General features: G+C 36.6%; 1 long non-coding RNA gene across 1 annotated transcript in view; it reads right to left on the bottom strand.

Annotated features, from left to right (window-relative positions):
- Positions 1-292: 292 nt before the first annotated feature.
- LOC128569291 (uncharacterized) overlaps positions 293-16,785 on the bottom strand; it is a 59,214-nt gene continuing 42,721 nt past the window's right edge. Inside the window, exons 2-3 of the long non-coding RNA XR_008375303.1 lie at positions 5,863-5,945; positions 293-346 (exon numbers count right to left, since the gene is read on the bottom strand). This is a non-coding gene — a long non-coding RNA (uncharacterized LOC128569291). The remainder of the gene's footprint in view (positions 347-5,862; positions 5,946-16,785) is intronic.

Raw genomic sequence — 16,785 nt, 5'->3', positions numbered from 1 at the left:
CCCTTATAAAACAGGCATCATGCAGGGTTTGGTGTCTCCTCTTTGTCATGTGAGTACACAGTGTTCCTCCTCCCTAGACGACATAGCATTAGGGTGTTGTCTTAGAAACAGCCCAGATCCTCACCAGGAAACAAACCTGCTGGCACCTCGATCTTGGCCTTTCTAGCCTCTAGAATTGTGAAAAATAAATTTCTATTCTTTATAAGCCACATTTTCTCAGACACCTTGTTATAACAGCACAAACAGACGAAGCCAGAAAAGCTGAAAGAATCATCACCCTTACCTCGTGTAATGCTGATGGAAATTCTTCAGGTAGAAGGAAAATAATACCAGATGGACTGTAAATCTAAAAAAAAAAAAAGAGCACTGCCAGTGATAACTATATTGGTAAACATATATATTGTATCTTATTATATTAATCAATTTAAAAGATAATTGACTATTTAAAGTTCAGGATAGGAGATGGAATTAGGCTATTATAAAATTTTTATATAATACAGGAGTCATATAACATTGCTTGAAGGTAGGCTGAGGTAAGATAAATTTGTATTCCTTTAAACCCAAAAGGAATGACTAAAATGACCTAACAAGTACAGTCAGCCTTCCATTTTCTGTGGGTTCCTTACCTACGGATTTAACCAATCATGGATTGAAAATTTTTAGGCAAAAAAAAAAAAAAATTGTTCTGAACAGGTGCAGACTATCATTTTCTGCTAAACAATACAGTATAACAATTATTATGACTGAAGTACATAGGAGGATGTTCATAGGTTATATGCAAATGCTACACCATTTTATAACAGAGACTTGTGCACTTATGATTTTGGTATCTGCAGGGTACTGAGAAATGACTGTATTTATGGCTAATAGCCCCCCAAAGCTGATAAATTAATATGTAAAATTTATTTGATCTAAAATAAAGCAGGAAAGAAAAAAGAGAAGAAAGAATAGAAGGAGGCAGAGCCTGTGGCTCAGAGAGTAGGGCGCTGGCCCCATATATCGAGGGTGGCGGGTGTGAACCTGGCCCTGTCCAAACTGCAACAAAAAATAGCCGGGCATTATGGCAGGCACCTGTAATCCCAGCTACTTGGGAGGCTGAGGCAAGAGAAATTGCCTAAGCACAGGAGTTGGAGGTTGACTCTACCAAGGGCAATAAAGTGAGACTCTGCTTAAAAAAAATTTTTAATTTAAAAAAGGCAAGAAAAAAGAAACAATAGAAGGGACAGGACAAACAAGAAGCAAAACCAAGATGATAGATTTAAACCCTGGCATATCAATAATCATAATAAACGTAAATGATGTAAATACCTCATTTAAAGTCAGTGATTATCAGTTAAATCAAAAAATAAGACCACCATGTGTTGCCTACATTAAATTTACTTTAAATATAAAGAAACAACTGGGTTTAAAGAAAAAGAATGGGCTTATATATTTACCATGTTAACACTAGTGAAAAGCTATATTAATATTAAATAAAATTAAAGAGGGTATATTAACATCCAAGTAGATTTTATTGCGAAGAATATTATCAAGGACAAAGAATGTAACTTTAAAATGATGAAGGGATAAATTCAACAAGAATATACAAAAGTCCTAAATGTTTATGTACCTAATGTCAAATATTCAAATTTGATGGACAAAAACCGATTGAACTACACACTACTAAAGAAGAAATATATGTATATATATTTGATAATTATAGTAAAAGATTTTTATATTCCATTTTCAATAACTGGTAGGAAAGGTAGACAGAACATCAATGAGCACAGCCTTATCAAATTGTTCGATGTAAATACTATTCCTAAATAGTATTCATAAATAGTATTCGTAAATACTACTCCGCAGAAGAGTAAAATACACATCGTTCTTAAGGGTGCACGAGACATTTAGTAAAACATACTATAATCTAGATTGAAAAAACTTAATAAATTTAAAAGAACAGTCACATAAAATATGTTCTATAACTACAATGGAATTACCAATATCAGACTAAGATATTAAAAATGGAAAATCATAGATCAATATATTGCATAAACACCAATGCAAACATTCTAAACAAAATTTTAGCAAAAAAATTCAACCATACATGAAAACCATAATACATAATGACAAAGTGAGCTTTATACCAGAAATGCAAGTAACATTAATAATCACTGTATTTTACCATATTAAAAAATGAGAAAAGAAAATTAAAATATATTATATCAATACTGCATATGTAGAAAAAGTATTTGACAAAATCTAGCACTCACTTCTGATAAAAACTCTGAGCCTACAAGAAATAGAAGAGACTTTCCTTACCCAGATAAAGGGCATCTACAAAAAACAAAACAAACAAAACCCCACGACAGCTAATACCATACTCAATTGTGAAAAGCTGAATGATTTCCTCCCATGATCAGGAAAAAGGCAAGAATGTTCCCTCTCACCACTTCTATTCAACATTATACTAAAGTTTGAGGCCAATAGAATCAGGCAATAAAAATAAATTTCAAAACATCCAGATTGAACAGGTGGAAATAAAACTGTTTTAGTTCACAGATGACATTGTCATCTATGTAGAAAGTCAGGTGGCACCTACAAAATACCACCAGGATAAAAGATGACTTTAACAAGACACAAGATCATATATAAAAACTCATTGTATTTGTAGATATTAGGAATAAGCAAACAGAAATTAAAATTTTAAAATAAAGTACAGCATCAGAAAATATGACATGCTTAGGAAGGAATCTAAAACAAAATACGAAAGATCTATGCACTGCAAACTACAAAACAATACTGAGAAACATTCCAGATCTATTGTAAATGAAATAATGTATCAAAAGAGCCAATACGTTAGATGCTGGTTCTCCCTAAGGTGATCTAAAGATTCAATGAAATTTCAGTCAAGAGCCAGCAAACTATTTTTAAAAAATTGACAAGCGAATTTTAAAATTCACATGGAAATGCAAAAGACATAATACATCCACAATAACGTTGAAAAAGAGGCAAGGCAGAGGACTAATGTTTCCTGATTTTACACTTCTGGGGTAGAGTAATCAAAAGTGTGATACTGATGTAAAAATAAATATAAATATTTATATTTATATTTGGAACAAAACATTCACAAATAGCTCCATGCATATGTGTATGGTCAACTGATAAAGTGGAAAAGTTATTTCAATAGACATTCTTTTTGCCTAGCTGATTTTCACAGGCAAAAAAGAAAAAAAAAAAAACCCAAAACAAAACAAACAGAAAGGAAATGTATAAGAAAAAAATAAAGAATAAAGAAAAAGAATATGCATACTTCATACCACATATAAAATTAATGTAAAATAGATTACAGGTCTAAGTTTAAAATACAAAATCATAAAACTTCTAGAAGAAAGCATGTGGAAATCCCTTGGGCTTTGTAGGGATTTCTTAAATATAACATGTGAACTACAATTTATAAAGAATACATTAGTAAATTGGACTTCATCGAAGTATAAAACTCCTGTTTTCCAAAGGCATTCTTAAGAGAAAGATAAGACAGGCTACAGATGAGAAGAAAATATTTGGAAATCATGTATTTCACTAACGACTTCTGTTTAGAGTCTGTAAAGAACTCTCAAAACCCAATAATAAGAAAACAACAGCCAAAGGAAAATAAGCAAAGATTTGAATAGACACTTTACCAAAAAAAAAAAAAAAAAAAAAAAAGTACACATGTGAAAACATGTTCGGTACTATTAACAGTGGACAACACGTATATTAAAACTATCATGAGATATCACTGTACAAGATAATGTATAGAACTGTGAAAATTTAAAAAAGTGTCTATACCAAGTTGGTAAAAATGTAGAGGAACTGACTCTCATATGCTGCTGGTGGAAATGGAAAAAAATAGGTCCACCACATGGAAAATAGTTTATAGTTTCTCATTACGTTAAATAAACACCTACTACATAAGCCAATCATTCCTCTCCAGGGAATTTATCTAAAAATAAAGTAAGTGTATGGCCATACTAAGTCTGGAACAGGAAAGTTCACAGCAGCTTTATTTACTATAACTCCCAACCAAAACAATTCAAATGTACATACAGAGGTGCATGAATAAACAAGTCTTGATATAGTCATACAATGGATTATCATTCAGTAATAAAAAATAAGTAAAATAAAAGATGATAATTAAAAAGAGCTATGATATATGCATGAATCTCAAAATAATTATACTGAATGAAAGAAGCCAGAACAAAAAAAAAAAAAAAAGAACACATACCACTTAATTTTGTTTCTATATTTATATGACCTCTAGAAGAGGAGTTAACAAACATTTTTTGTAAAGGCCCTATGATAAACATTTAGAGACCACACAGCACTTCCCCCGCCCCCCGCCTTTTTTTTTTTTCTTTTTGGTGTCTGTGTGTATGTAAAAAGAATGTTTATGAAGTGGCTCCTACATAAAGTCCCAGCCCTGGGAGCCACAAACAGACTCCATGGCCTTCACTGGCCTCAAGGTCACCCACTGGCCCCTTTTCTTCTGTACCAGAATCATTGGTTTAAGGCAAGGATAGAAGAAGTTCACAAGGACATGATGAACCAGATCCAACACAGGCAGTGTGGCATAGCAGAAGGCTGAGCTGACACTCTTTGGGGGAATTTTTGAGGCAGAGTCTCCCTGGCCAAGGCTAGAATACCGTGGCATCACTCCAGTTCACAGCAACCTCAAACTCCAGGGTTGAAGCAATCCTCCTACCTCAGCCTCCCAAGTAGCTGGGATCACAGGCACCCACCACCATGCCCAGGTAATTTTTCTTTTTCTTTCTTTTTTTGGGGGGGAGGGGTGGACAGGGGTAGAAACCAGCTCTTGTTCTCACTCAGGCTGATCTTGAACTCCTTAGCTCAAGCAATCCTCCCACCTTGGCCTTTTGCAACTATATGATTGGCATGGTAGCCCCCAAACAACCACAGACAACATATAAGTGAATGAAAATGGCTGTATACCAGGAAAAAAAATGTGTTTACAAGACGACCAGCTGGCCCACAGGCCATGTAGCTTGTTCTATCCTCCCCTAGAAAAATGTAACCTGGTCTATAGTGACAAAAAGCAGATAATGGCTGGTCAGGAGGACAGAGAGAAGCAGGAAGGGGGTGGAAAGGAAAGATTCAAGGGGAGCCTTTGGGAGGGGTATCCAGATGTTCACTCTTTTCACTGTGGTGATGGTTTAGCAGGTATATTCATATGTCAAACTTATAAAATTGTAGACTTTAAATAAATGCCGTGGATTGCATGTCAATTACACCTCAACAATGCTGTTAACAAAAAGAAAAACTATCTAGGGCTATTTTTCACATCCATTCAAAAATTTACAACAGTTGGCATTTTTAGTTCAAGAAGCTAACAGCTCTTGCTCTTTCATCATTGCATGTAATGTTGAAATGAATTTCAAATCCAAGATTCACAATTCTTTTAAATAAAGCTCTCATTTACAGTTTGCTAGTCATCACGCTGCCCCTTAGAAGGGCACCTGCTCCACCAACAAAAGTATTTGTTCAGTTAGGTGACCCTCACCCCGTCCCTGTTATCTATTCACAACATAAAAGACTGGCCAGCAAACTGTGAAGCTCGGTTCCAAGGCTGTGGACTGAGAAGAATTAAACATAAGACATACATTCTTGACTTCTGCTCAGATTGGCTGCTACAAGTCCTGCCGTTGCACAATTCTGCCTGAAACGATTCCATTGTGTTCTGTTGAGGGGAGTAGTGGGAAAGAGAAAAATCCTTTTTCAATGCATTCCAGTGTACACTGCATAAAATCTCCCCAGAATCTGTGTGACTTACACTGGCTGGGGACCCAGAAAGATCTGGATTGGAATCCCAGTTCTTCCACTTACCAGCTGTGTGACTTGACGCAGTTTATTGAATCTCTCTGTGCTGCAGTTTTCCCATCTTCAAAATTAGGATTCACACTAGTTTCCTATAAAAATTAAATGGAACAATGGAAGCAAAGTGCTGGATTAGATGTTAGTGATTAATATGATCATCATTTGTGAGGTCCCTTGCAGAAATTTTTCTCTGGTCTCAGTGTCAGTAGAAGTAATTTTTTCAAAAGTTGCTTTAGTTTCACTTTGTGGCGCCTGTGAGTCCTGTAGTTTACTTTATTTCCTCTTTATGTTGGGTTGACAGTGGCCCATCTTTAGTAAACGTGCTTATTTTGTGCTCCTCCTGTCTCTGGCTCCTCCTGTTTTCCCCGTGTATCATCACTTTGCCTCATCTTCTTCCCTTTAAATGTATTCTAGAATGCTGTATTTTATCTGTCTTTCTAAGCCAGCTTAAAGGTTGCTGCTGTTGTTTGAGGTAGGCTAAGGTACACATGAACAAAGTGAAACGGTGAAATAATGGTTTGCATAATTAAATTTGAGGACATCTATTTGATGTTTCCTTATCTTTAAAGTGTTTTCTAATTTTTAATGTTGGATGAATGACATTACTTATATCACATGAACCTCAAGGATTAAATAATGCATATGAAGCGGAATGGTGCCTGGCATATGCCGAGCAGTCAATAAATGTCAGCTCTTGTTATCCTGAAGTGTGTGCTGTGCTCTCCTGATTCCATGGCTTCCTTTTTCCTCACTGAGTTGTCTGAGCCATACACTTTCCCATAGTCCAAGATCCTCATTACAACGCCCAAGTTAATTTGTGACACTCTTCTTTTCACTTGTCTCTGTATATCTAAAAATACATATAACTTTCATTTTAAACCATTGCATATCAGACTTATCCTGAGCATAAATTCCTCAGGGACAAATACAAATATATTTATGGGGAAAATAACCAACCTCTCACACATCTGAGTCGTGCTTTGAATTATTTTGAATCTCGGTAATAGGACGCAGTACTAATTAACATAGATTTTCCCCTGGTCAATATGCACAGATCACATTCAAAGGTCGATCATAGGCCATAGTCCATGTTTAGATGTGCAGAGACGGGCACTCCATTTCCGTCATGAGATCAAAAGCAGACAACAGGTGAACTCACACTGTATCTCCAACTTCTCTCTTGTTAATTTTGTGGATTTACTTATTTTACTTTATATCATTTCATTTTTTTGAGACAAGGTCTCACTCTATCACCCTGGGTAGAATGCTGTAGTGTTATAGCTCACAGCAAACTCAAACTCAAGTGAACCTCTTGCGTCAGCTTCCTCAGTAGCTGGGACTACAGGCACCCACCACAATTCCTAGCTAGTTTTTTTATTTTTAATAGAAATGGGGTCTCGTGGGCGGCGCCTGTGGCTCAGTGAGTAGGGTGCCGGCCCCATATGCCGAAGGTGGCGAGTTCAAGCCCAGCCCTGGCCAAACTGCAAAAAAAAAAAAAAAAAAAAGAAATGGGGTCTCGTTCTTGTTCAGGCTAGTCTTAAACTGCTGAGCTCAAGCAATCCACCTGCCTTGACCTCTCAAGTGCTAGCTAGAATTACAGGTGTAAGCCACCTCAACTAGCCAATTTTGTAGACTTAATTGAGGTATTTAACCTCTCTCAGAACTTGGTTTCTTGGCCTGATACAGTGGCTCACACCTATAATCCTAGCACTTTGGGAGACTGAGGTGGGAGGATCCCTTCAACTCTGGGTTCAAGACCAGCCTCAGCAAAAGTGAGACCCGTCACTACTAAAAGTAGGAACATTAGCAAGGTGTCATGGTGGGCACCTGTAGTCCCAGCTACTTAACAGGCTGAGGTAGGAGGATCCCTTGAATCTGGAGTTTGAGGTTGCTGTGAGCAATGATGATTCCATGACACTATTGCACACTACCAAGGGCAACAGAATGAGAATGTCTTAAAAAAAAAAAAAATTGGCTTCTTAATTTGTAAAATAAGGAAGTTAATCCATATTTAAGATTACTTTTTTAATCTAAGGCAGGTCTGTCCTATTGCCCTATAGCAGAGCTTCTCTATTCTAAATCACACACACACACACACACACACCCTTTTTTTAAACTATTAACACGAACTATAAAGTGAAGAAAAAAACTTCAGATTGCAGTTTTCATCACATTTAAAAGAAAGGTTTATGTATTTTTTCTCTTTGATGCCCACAAGTCCACCATACTGTAGGACGGATGTGTCAGGAGCAGTGTGACTGCGGTTCTCAGCTTGCTTATATAGGCCTGGCTTATGCTTGGTATTGTAGTAAAATTATGAATAATTTCTGCTTTCATTCACAAAAGCTCTCTGGCTAGGATGATAAATTACATGGTCACTCCGACCAGATAGGACCACTGAAAGTTTTTTTGATAATAGCCACCATTCTTGTGCAGACAGTGGGCTGAAATAACTTTCACTCGCTGTGTTATCACCTGCATGTCTTAATACTTACCAACCCTTAAAGTGAACATCCTTACGGCCATAGTCCGATGAGGAGACATTTCCACTGTTGACAGTAACTGCAGAGCTAGGTTCTCGGACACCAAAGCCCATCAGTGTATCTTACTGATAAGAGTTAAAATGTGATAAAGGAGCATTTCCACCCATTAACTGACCATACAGGGATATCTAGGTTAACCATTGACAAAGAAAAAATAAGTTTTAAAAGAAGTTGAATTATAAAAACTGCAAATGAAAGATTTTTTTGACACTTTTATTTATTATAGACACTCAACTTTAAAAGCCATAAATTTTAGCATACTTTTAAAATTCTGAACATTACAGCATTTGGGATACTAAAGAATTATTCCTAAAGTTCTAATTTCACTAAGTGTACCATGTGGTTGGAACACTAACTTTCCCAAAACATTTCATTTATTAAGAGGAATAGAGGAGATAATAACTTGTAATTAGCAGGAGATGGAAATACAGTGCCATTGGACGAAAAGCTACAATGTTTGTAACAAGGATATGAATTGTCTGCTGCTTTTATTGTGTAATTTTCCTTCTGTCCCTCACTCATTCCAAAACCATTACTGAGTTTCTATAATTTGCCAGGTAGCTTTGTGGGGCACTTCAGAGTGTGTAAAGCCTTTTCATTAACACTGTCACCACTATTGAAATCTACCTTATTCTAGATCCTAAGAATACTCTCTTTCCACAGAGAAATTTTAAACAAGCTTGAATGTAGAAGAGCCAGTTTCCAAGTTTCTTTGGAAACACCAATATAATCCCTAAAAAAAACTGACTAAGATGATAGCTGGCCTGATTTTACGAAGTTTTTCATTATCCTATCAGCAGAAGTCTTTTGGAGAAGGTCCAGGTTTCTCACTGTATGACACAAAATGACACCAAAGAGAAAATGGCATCAGCTAGCATGGATTTAGATTCTAGGTAAAAAAGTATTTACATGAGAATAGTTCTGCTAATACTGATTCCCTTAAAAATCTAGCTATTTCTTTTTAATTGAAAGTTGTAACAAAATGATATCTGATTTACATTTCACATTTCCACGTAACTATAAACTTTTATAATGGTGAACAGATGTTGATGTGAATTTTATAAAGCTGAGATATACTTTCCAAATTCATGTCAGAAGAATGTCAAATTGAAACCAGGAAAAGAAATACTGAAAGATGAGCAAAATTGCAATATTGACAAGGATTTGTTTAATGCGGCGATGGCTTTTTGCAACTAAAATCCTAAGTGACTGACAGTTCACAGAGGTCTTCAACCATAAATTTATGGACAGAGCTTGAACCACAGTTTATAGTCACACCATTTCTAAACTTATGTATGTGCACATCCACACAAATAGATCATAATTACAGATTCTTCCATATACTACTATTATTGGATTTCAAAAAAAAAATGTTTAAATGTTAACTACAAAGTTATCTTGCATTGAGCTTTAATAAATCTTGAAATCCATGCTAGCAATCATTCCAGGAAGAAACTAGCAGCAACTAGTCAGTCTCAGAACAAACACTGCTAAATCTGGTCTCTGATAAATCAAGTAAAAAAAAAAAATGTGAACATGATAGAGCTGATGTGAACTCAGAATTGACCCCTTCTTCTTCCCACCTCCAGCCCTGCATTCATTTGAATTAATATTAAATTCATAAGGAACAACTCCCAGGAAGATAGGAGCCAGGCAAAGAGATAAACAAGAAGGTTATCTGAAGGGCATTCTAGGAATAGAAAAATAGTCTCTGCTAAGCATGCAAAATATTCAAAATCACTTCATAGGCTTGTGTTAAAAACACCAAAAGGAAACATAGGACAAAGGCAACATGCAGTTTCCTGAACTCCCTTTAAGATTTATGAATCTATTTGACCTTAGCATCTTATGTCTGAGAACTTTCATGTGGGTAACAGACCAAATGCAGGATTTTTTTACTCTCCTGTTTTCCTTCCAAACTTCAGATTTATTTTGATGTATTACAAAAGAGTATGTTGCTGATATTTAAAGAAACAGATAAGGGCACCGGATATTGCATGCAGAATATGATCTGTTAGCTCATAGATCACTGAGATTTAGTAACAGGGTAGACTCTACTAATTATGTTTGTCACAGCCTGATAAGACGTGTTTTACATCAAACTATTTTCTATAGCTAAGCACAAACATTCGCAGAGGTCCTTACTGAGGGTTTGAACTTCAGCTTAAAAGCTCTACATCAAAATCCTAATAAGCAAAATAATTAAATAAGTCTTGAACCAACTTCACACTTTAATTCCATTTTATTGGGTGCTCTATTTTATTTCCAGCTGTAGTTTAATAACTTCCTGTTCTCTCTGCTCACATCCAAGGAGTCATCTCATGGCATTTGCTGGGCATTCACTGGTCCTGAAGGGTTGCCATAGTCTTGACACACAAATCATAAAGCATCTATGTGGAAGCAAATGGTACTATAACTGCTGCTATTTTACATACAGCAAGAATCACCCAGGGGGCTTAGAACAAACATAGCATTGTACAACACAGGGCAGCTGGTTGGCTAAATGTGGCCCCCAGCTGTCATTGAGACAACTGATGATAATTAATTACTAGAGATTCAGAATGATTCTGCCTGCCTAAGTCCCCTGTCATAGGCAGACTCTCTAGGAAGGTTTGCTTTCATTTTTTTAGGCCACTAAGGGAAATTGGGAGCATGAAGGCAGAACAGATGTTATCGGCAATGCAGATTTACCTCAAATCTGGTGGTAAAATAAATTTGTGGGATGTGAATTACAGACTTTTCGCATTTGAAAGTTTTTAAATGGTTCACTGAACTGGTTTTATAAGTTGATGTTTACATTGATTTCATGTGCATACACTTAAACTTTTTAAATAAAAATTTTAAACTACATAAAAGTATCACTGGAATGTGGGGAAAGTCTTTCGTTAGTTTAAAAAATAATCGTGTAATAATGAAAAGTTGCTGAAAAATTCCTTGAAAGGAATTTAGAAAGTCTCTAAAACTAAGTAAAAATTCACACCACTCTCAGCAAAAATCTGTAATAGTGTATGTCTGAAAAATTGCTTGTCCTTTGTGAGGGTTCTGCCTTGTACTGCTCTGAGCCTGTCCTTGTACTTTTCAAAGGGTCTCCAGGGCTTTCCGCCTCCTGTCTTCCACGGGCCAAGCAGAAATCCAGGAAGCCTCTGGGCAACTTTAGCTATGGCTGCATGACCACTGACCTCACAGGATTTTGAGCCATCGTTGGTAAATGCCTGATACAAAGAAAAGAAAGTCGTCTTGGCAGTGACCTTCTTATCAGAGAATTGTGCATATGTGACTGCATGTTCTGACCAGTTTTCACGTGTGAATTATTCCTGGTCTCAGCACAGATAATACAAGACCAGAGACTTTTCAATATGTAAAAAATATGCATGTTACTATTGCTTTGACATAATATGATTATCAGCTTCTAGGCCACATTATGTTGATTGTATTTATCTTTTTAATCATCAGTCTCAACTATGGAAGATTAAAACTTCGCAAAGAACTGAGTGTTAAGGCACAGCACAGTGGTTACAGCACCAGCCACATACACTGAGTGTGGCGGGTTCAAACCCGGCCCAGGGCCAGCAAAACAACAACAACTGCAACAAAAAATAGCTGGGTGTTGTGGCAGATGTCTGTAGTCCCAGCTACTTGGGAGGCTGAGGCAAGAGAATCTCTTAAGCCTAAGAGTTTGAGTTTGCTGTGAGCTGTGATACCACAGCACTCTACTAAGGGCAACGTAGTGAGACTCTGTCTCAAAAAAAAAAAAAAAAGAACTGAGTGATAATTATACTAATGCAATATTAAGAAAAGATAAAAATATATATTTTTTAATATTCATTTTTTCTCAAACACACAAAAAACCAGGATGGAATTTTGTCTTTTTTTGCCTTGATTTTGCATGTGTCTAGCTGAGATTTTGTCAGGTCAAGGTTAAAAAATAAGTCAAAAATGAAAGGTCATTTATAAATACTGCAGATGAGAGACTCTGTCCAACAGGTCTGTTCCTTCTCGTCTCTGTCACTATGCCCTGCACAGACTTGCCTGTCTATGATGTTAGAGTGTGAGACGTAAGAGACTAGATATAAGATAATCTCTTTATGAAGTATTTCATACTGTCAGAAAGAATAAGTATCCTGTACACAGAATGAATTGCTTTCCATTCACCACCAAAAATGTTGAATGGTCATCACCACAGCATCGCAGGAGAGTTACCTGGTTCAATTTCTATTTTTCTCTTTCTTATTTTGGAAAGAATAGGAAAATTATTTGTACTTGAGATTTGTTCCAGAACTTACCTTTCATAACGTATTCATTTTTTTCTTTTATTTAAAACAGATATACCTTTTCCATGCCCTGTGCTGAGGCATATTAAAATGAAACAATTTTAAAAGTCAATGAAAAAACAATAAAATAATGAAAAGCAATAATAATGAAATAAGTATAATAATTTAATTAAATAATAAAGTAGTAAAACAATAAAAATCCAATTTTTTATTGGAAACAAAGATGTAAATTTAAAGAGAAAATAATTTTCTCATTCTTCTTTATACAATGAATCAATTGCTTTATGGACATTAAACAAGAAAAAAAATGGGCTCGGCACCTGTAGCTCAGCGGCTAGGGCACCAGCGACATACACCAGACCTGGCCGGTTCGAACCCAGCCCAGGCCTGTCAAACAACAACTACAACAAAAAAAATAGCCAGGCCTTGTAGCAGGCACCTGTAGTCCCAGCTACTTGGTAGGCTGAGGCAAGAGACTCACTTAAGCCCAAGATTTGGGGGTTGCTGTGAGCTGTGATGCTACAGCACTCCATCAAGAGTGACATAGGGAGACTATCTCAAAAAAAAAAAAAAAAATATGTTAGGCCCAAAGTTGATTGAGAAAGAACGTTGGATTTATCCTTTTGCCAGATTAATAAATATTTGAACAGATTACAAAAAAAAAGCCATGCCATTCAATTTTATTTAGCTCTACCCTAATACAACAATGCTTAATTTTATTTGGCATTAGCAAATAAATAATTTATACTAATCAATTTTTATAAAGTCTACTAAAATCCATGAGATTTTAAAACTACTTAGTAGAACATTTTGCCTGGAGTGGAGATTTTACAAAGGGTATTTTTTTTTTATGCTATAAAAATACACTACCCCTGAAAATCTCTTACAGAAAGAAAAATTTTGTCATATTTACTACAAGATAAATAACCATTAAGTAGATGCTCACGGGAATTTTTACACTAATTTGTTTGTTTTGTTTCCATTCTATTTCTAGAAAGAGCCTAGTGATGTCTATTCTTCACTCACTCAGGGTGATCATAATATATGTGGGACAAAGGAAGAACAAAGATATTTCAATAATTTGTGTTCCTATTTATCTCTTAAGGATTGGTTAAAAACTATGTAGCCAAAAAAAATTTTTAATTACAATACTAAGTCAAGAACTACAGAAGAAATGCTAGAAAGGAAAAGGAGTCCTGAAGTGATTACAAAAAGGGGGGGGGCAGAAGAAGGAAAAGGAGGAAGGATGAGGACATAGGGAAGGAAAAGAAGAGAGACTGAGTCCAGGAGAAGACGGAGGAAAGATCCAAACTTGGGCAGCTGCACTTCACTGATCAGTTAGGAAGATGAAACCTGCCAAGGCATAGGCTAAAAAATCTTTAGCCCAACGTAGTCTAAATGAATGAATAAATGAATGACTAGATGAATACCTTCGTGGTATCAGGGGGGAAACATGGGGGCACTAGGTCTTCCTACAGGGAGCTGTATGCATGTCCTTCTTGATGAGTTCAAATTGTTTTATTCCAATATAATCATTTTACTAAATGGCATTCCCCAAAGTTAGCCTTTTACTTTCACTGGGTGACCCGGTGGAAAGGTTAGGATGATTGTCTCCCAACTAAATTATAGCCCAGTTTGTGTGTAGGTTCCTGACTCCTGGGTTTTAATACTTACATAAAAATGAAAGGTAGTTCCTGTTATAGGTTATACAGCAGACGTAATATATATACACATATAAAAAAGCCACAACATTTACCCACAGGAGATGAGCTCTCTTGATGCTTCCAGAATGCAGAGTAAAGGTGAGAAAACTTGACAGAAAGTCTTTGAAAGGATTGGTGGAATGGAATAAAAAGTGCAAAGGAAATAGCAGGCGGGAATGTTGAAATGAGAAAACTATTTCATAACCATGTCTGTATTACTGACGAGAGCAGAAGGCCCAGGGATAATAATGTGAACATGAGTAGTGCACATCTGTTTGTGACTTTCTAGGATTCTGCCCCCCTTCTTTTCGGATAGCATCCTGATTTTCCTGGAGAAACACCTTCTCCAATAGCAGAAGTTTGGGTGAGGCTAAGGCTTGCAAGATGAGAAGCCAACTCAAGCCCAGCCAACAAGAACACCACACTCCCACCATTTTAGGGACTAGTTCAGGGATGAGCATATGACTAAAACGGACCTATCAGAACAATACCAGGAGGTATCTGGAGATTTCTGGGGAAAACATATATCTTTCTTTGGTTCTACTCATCTAGTTCAACTTTATATACACTGAAAACTTAAGCTATGCCAAATTTTATAAAATTTTAAAATAATTAACCCTAACTTACTATAATATTTTTACCTTGTAAACTTTTTCATTTTCTTAACTTTTTGACTCTTTTAGAAGAACACTTAGTTCAAAACACAAATGTTGTACAGGTATACAGAAATATTTTCTTTCTTCTTATCCTTTTTTCAGTAAGGTGTTTTCAATGTAAATTTTTGTTTCACTTTTTAAACTTTTTTTGTTAAAAACTAAGAAACACACACATAAGCCTGGGCCTACCCAAGGTCAGGATCACTAACATCACTATCTTTCGACTTCACATCTTGTCCTGTTGGAAGGTCTTCAGGGACAATAACACACATGGAGCTGTCATCTCTCATGATGACAATATCTTCTTCTGGGATAGCTCCTGAAGGACTTGCCTGAGGCTGTTTTAAAGTTAACTTTTGTTTTTTATAAGGAGAAGTACACTCTAAAATAATAAAAATATAGTAAACTCATGAACCAGTAACACAACTTCATTATCATGTATTATGTACATTACACAATTGTACATGCTGTATTTCATATGACCACAGCCCAGTAGGTCTGTCTACATCCACCTCACCACAAGCGCATGAATAATACATCGCACTAGGATGTCACCGCGGCTGCAACATCACTAAGCGATAGGAAATTTCAGCTCCTTTATGATCTTGTGAGACCACCTTTGTATATTTGGTTTCCATTGCCCAAAAAGTTGTTGTGTGTTGCATGACTGTATTGAAAACAATGATATCACTTAAAAATAATTTCTCCTGTTCCACCTTTCACTCACCCTTCTGACACAGACCTGACCGCCTTTAGCTGCCGTAACTATACTGAACCTGCAGAGGTTCTAGGGAGTGGTCCCTTAATGTCCGAAAGGAACAGACTCTTTCCTGACCTAACTTGCCCAACTCTCTAGAACATTCCCGCTGCTGCTCTCACCTTGCCGCTTTGTGCACTGGATTCCCTGTCCCACTCCTGCCTCTTCTCTTCCTGGCTCTGACCTTCACTGCTTGGTCTCCTTCAGTATCTTTCCCCTCCGTGTCAGTCATTAACAACTGAGCTCCTGGGTTCGGTTGCTGCCTACGTACCAATGAGTCCCAAGCCTATACGTCCAACGTCAGATCCTTGAATGGGATAAAGGACATCACCTTGACTTCCCATGGCTGCTTCAAACCCAGCTTGTTCCAATCCTGCTCCTTCCCCTCTATGCCTTTCTTTGTGAATAGTGCTTCCAGCCACCATGTGCCCTAGCCAAACACTTAACAGGCATTCTAGATTCCCCTCTCTTTCTCAGCCTCATGCCGGAGCAGTCAGTCAACAAATCTTATACATCTTGTCTTCTTTTCTATATATGACCTTGCATTGTCCTTCCTGTGCCTTTTTATTCTTAATGTAGGCCATTATCTCTCTCCAAGAAATAGACTCTAATATGATCTGTCGTCTCTAATCTCATACTCCCCTAATCCATTCTCATTATCACTGCCACAACATTTTGTTTTGCTAAAATGCAAAGCTGTTCATGTCCCCTCTGTCCATCTGTTTCATATCTCCATGACTTCTCTCTCTGTCACACATTAACTATTAGATAACTCTAATTTATCTCCAAACCTCATCTTCTGTCATCTCCACTATGAATTCTCTGATGACCACTCACCCATTTTTACCCCAACCCACCTGAAATGACTTCCCCTCTTGTGTCTTTAACACCCCAATGCATTTGTTTCCCCTACTTCATTAGTTAGACATCCTGAAGATGTGATATTCATCTCTGCAGACCCAAGAACTACATTCATAGTAGGTGCTTAATAAATACTAATTG

This window comes from Nycticebus coucang, chromosome 17 (genome assembly GCF_027406575.1).
Source record: "Nycticebus coucang isolate mNycCou1 chromosome 17, mNycCou1.pri, whole genome shotgun sequence".
Taxonomy (NCBI): domain Eukaryota; kingdom Metazoa; phylum Chordata; class Mammalia; order Primates; family Lorisidae; genus Nycticebus; species Nycticebus coucang.
Note: the sequence above shows the minus strand (reverse complement) of the source record. Positions and strands in the feature narration are given on the sequence as shown.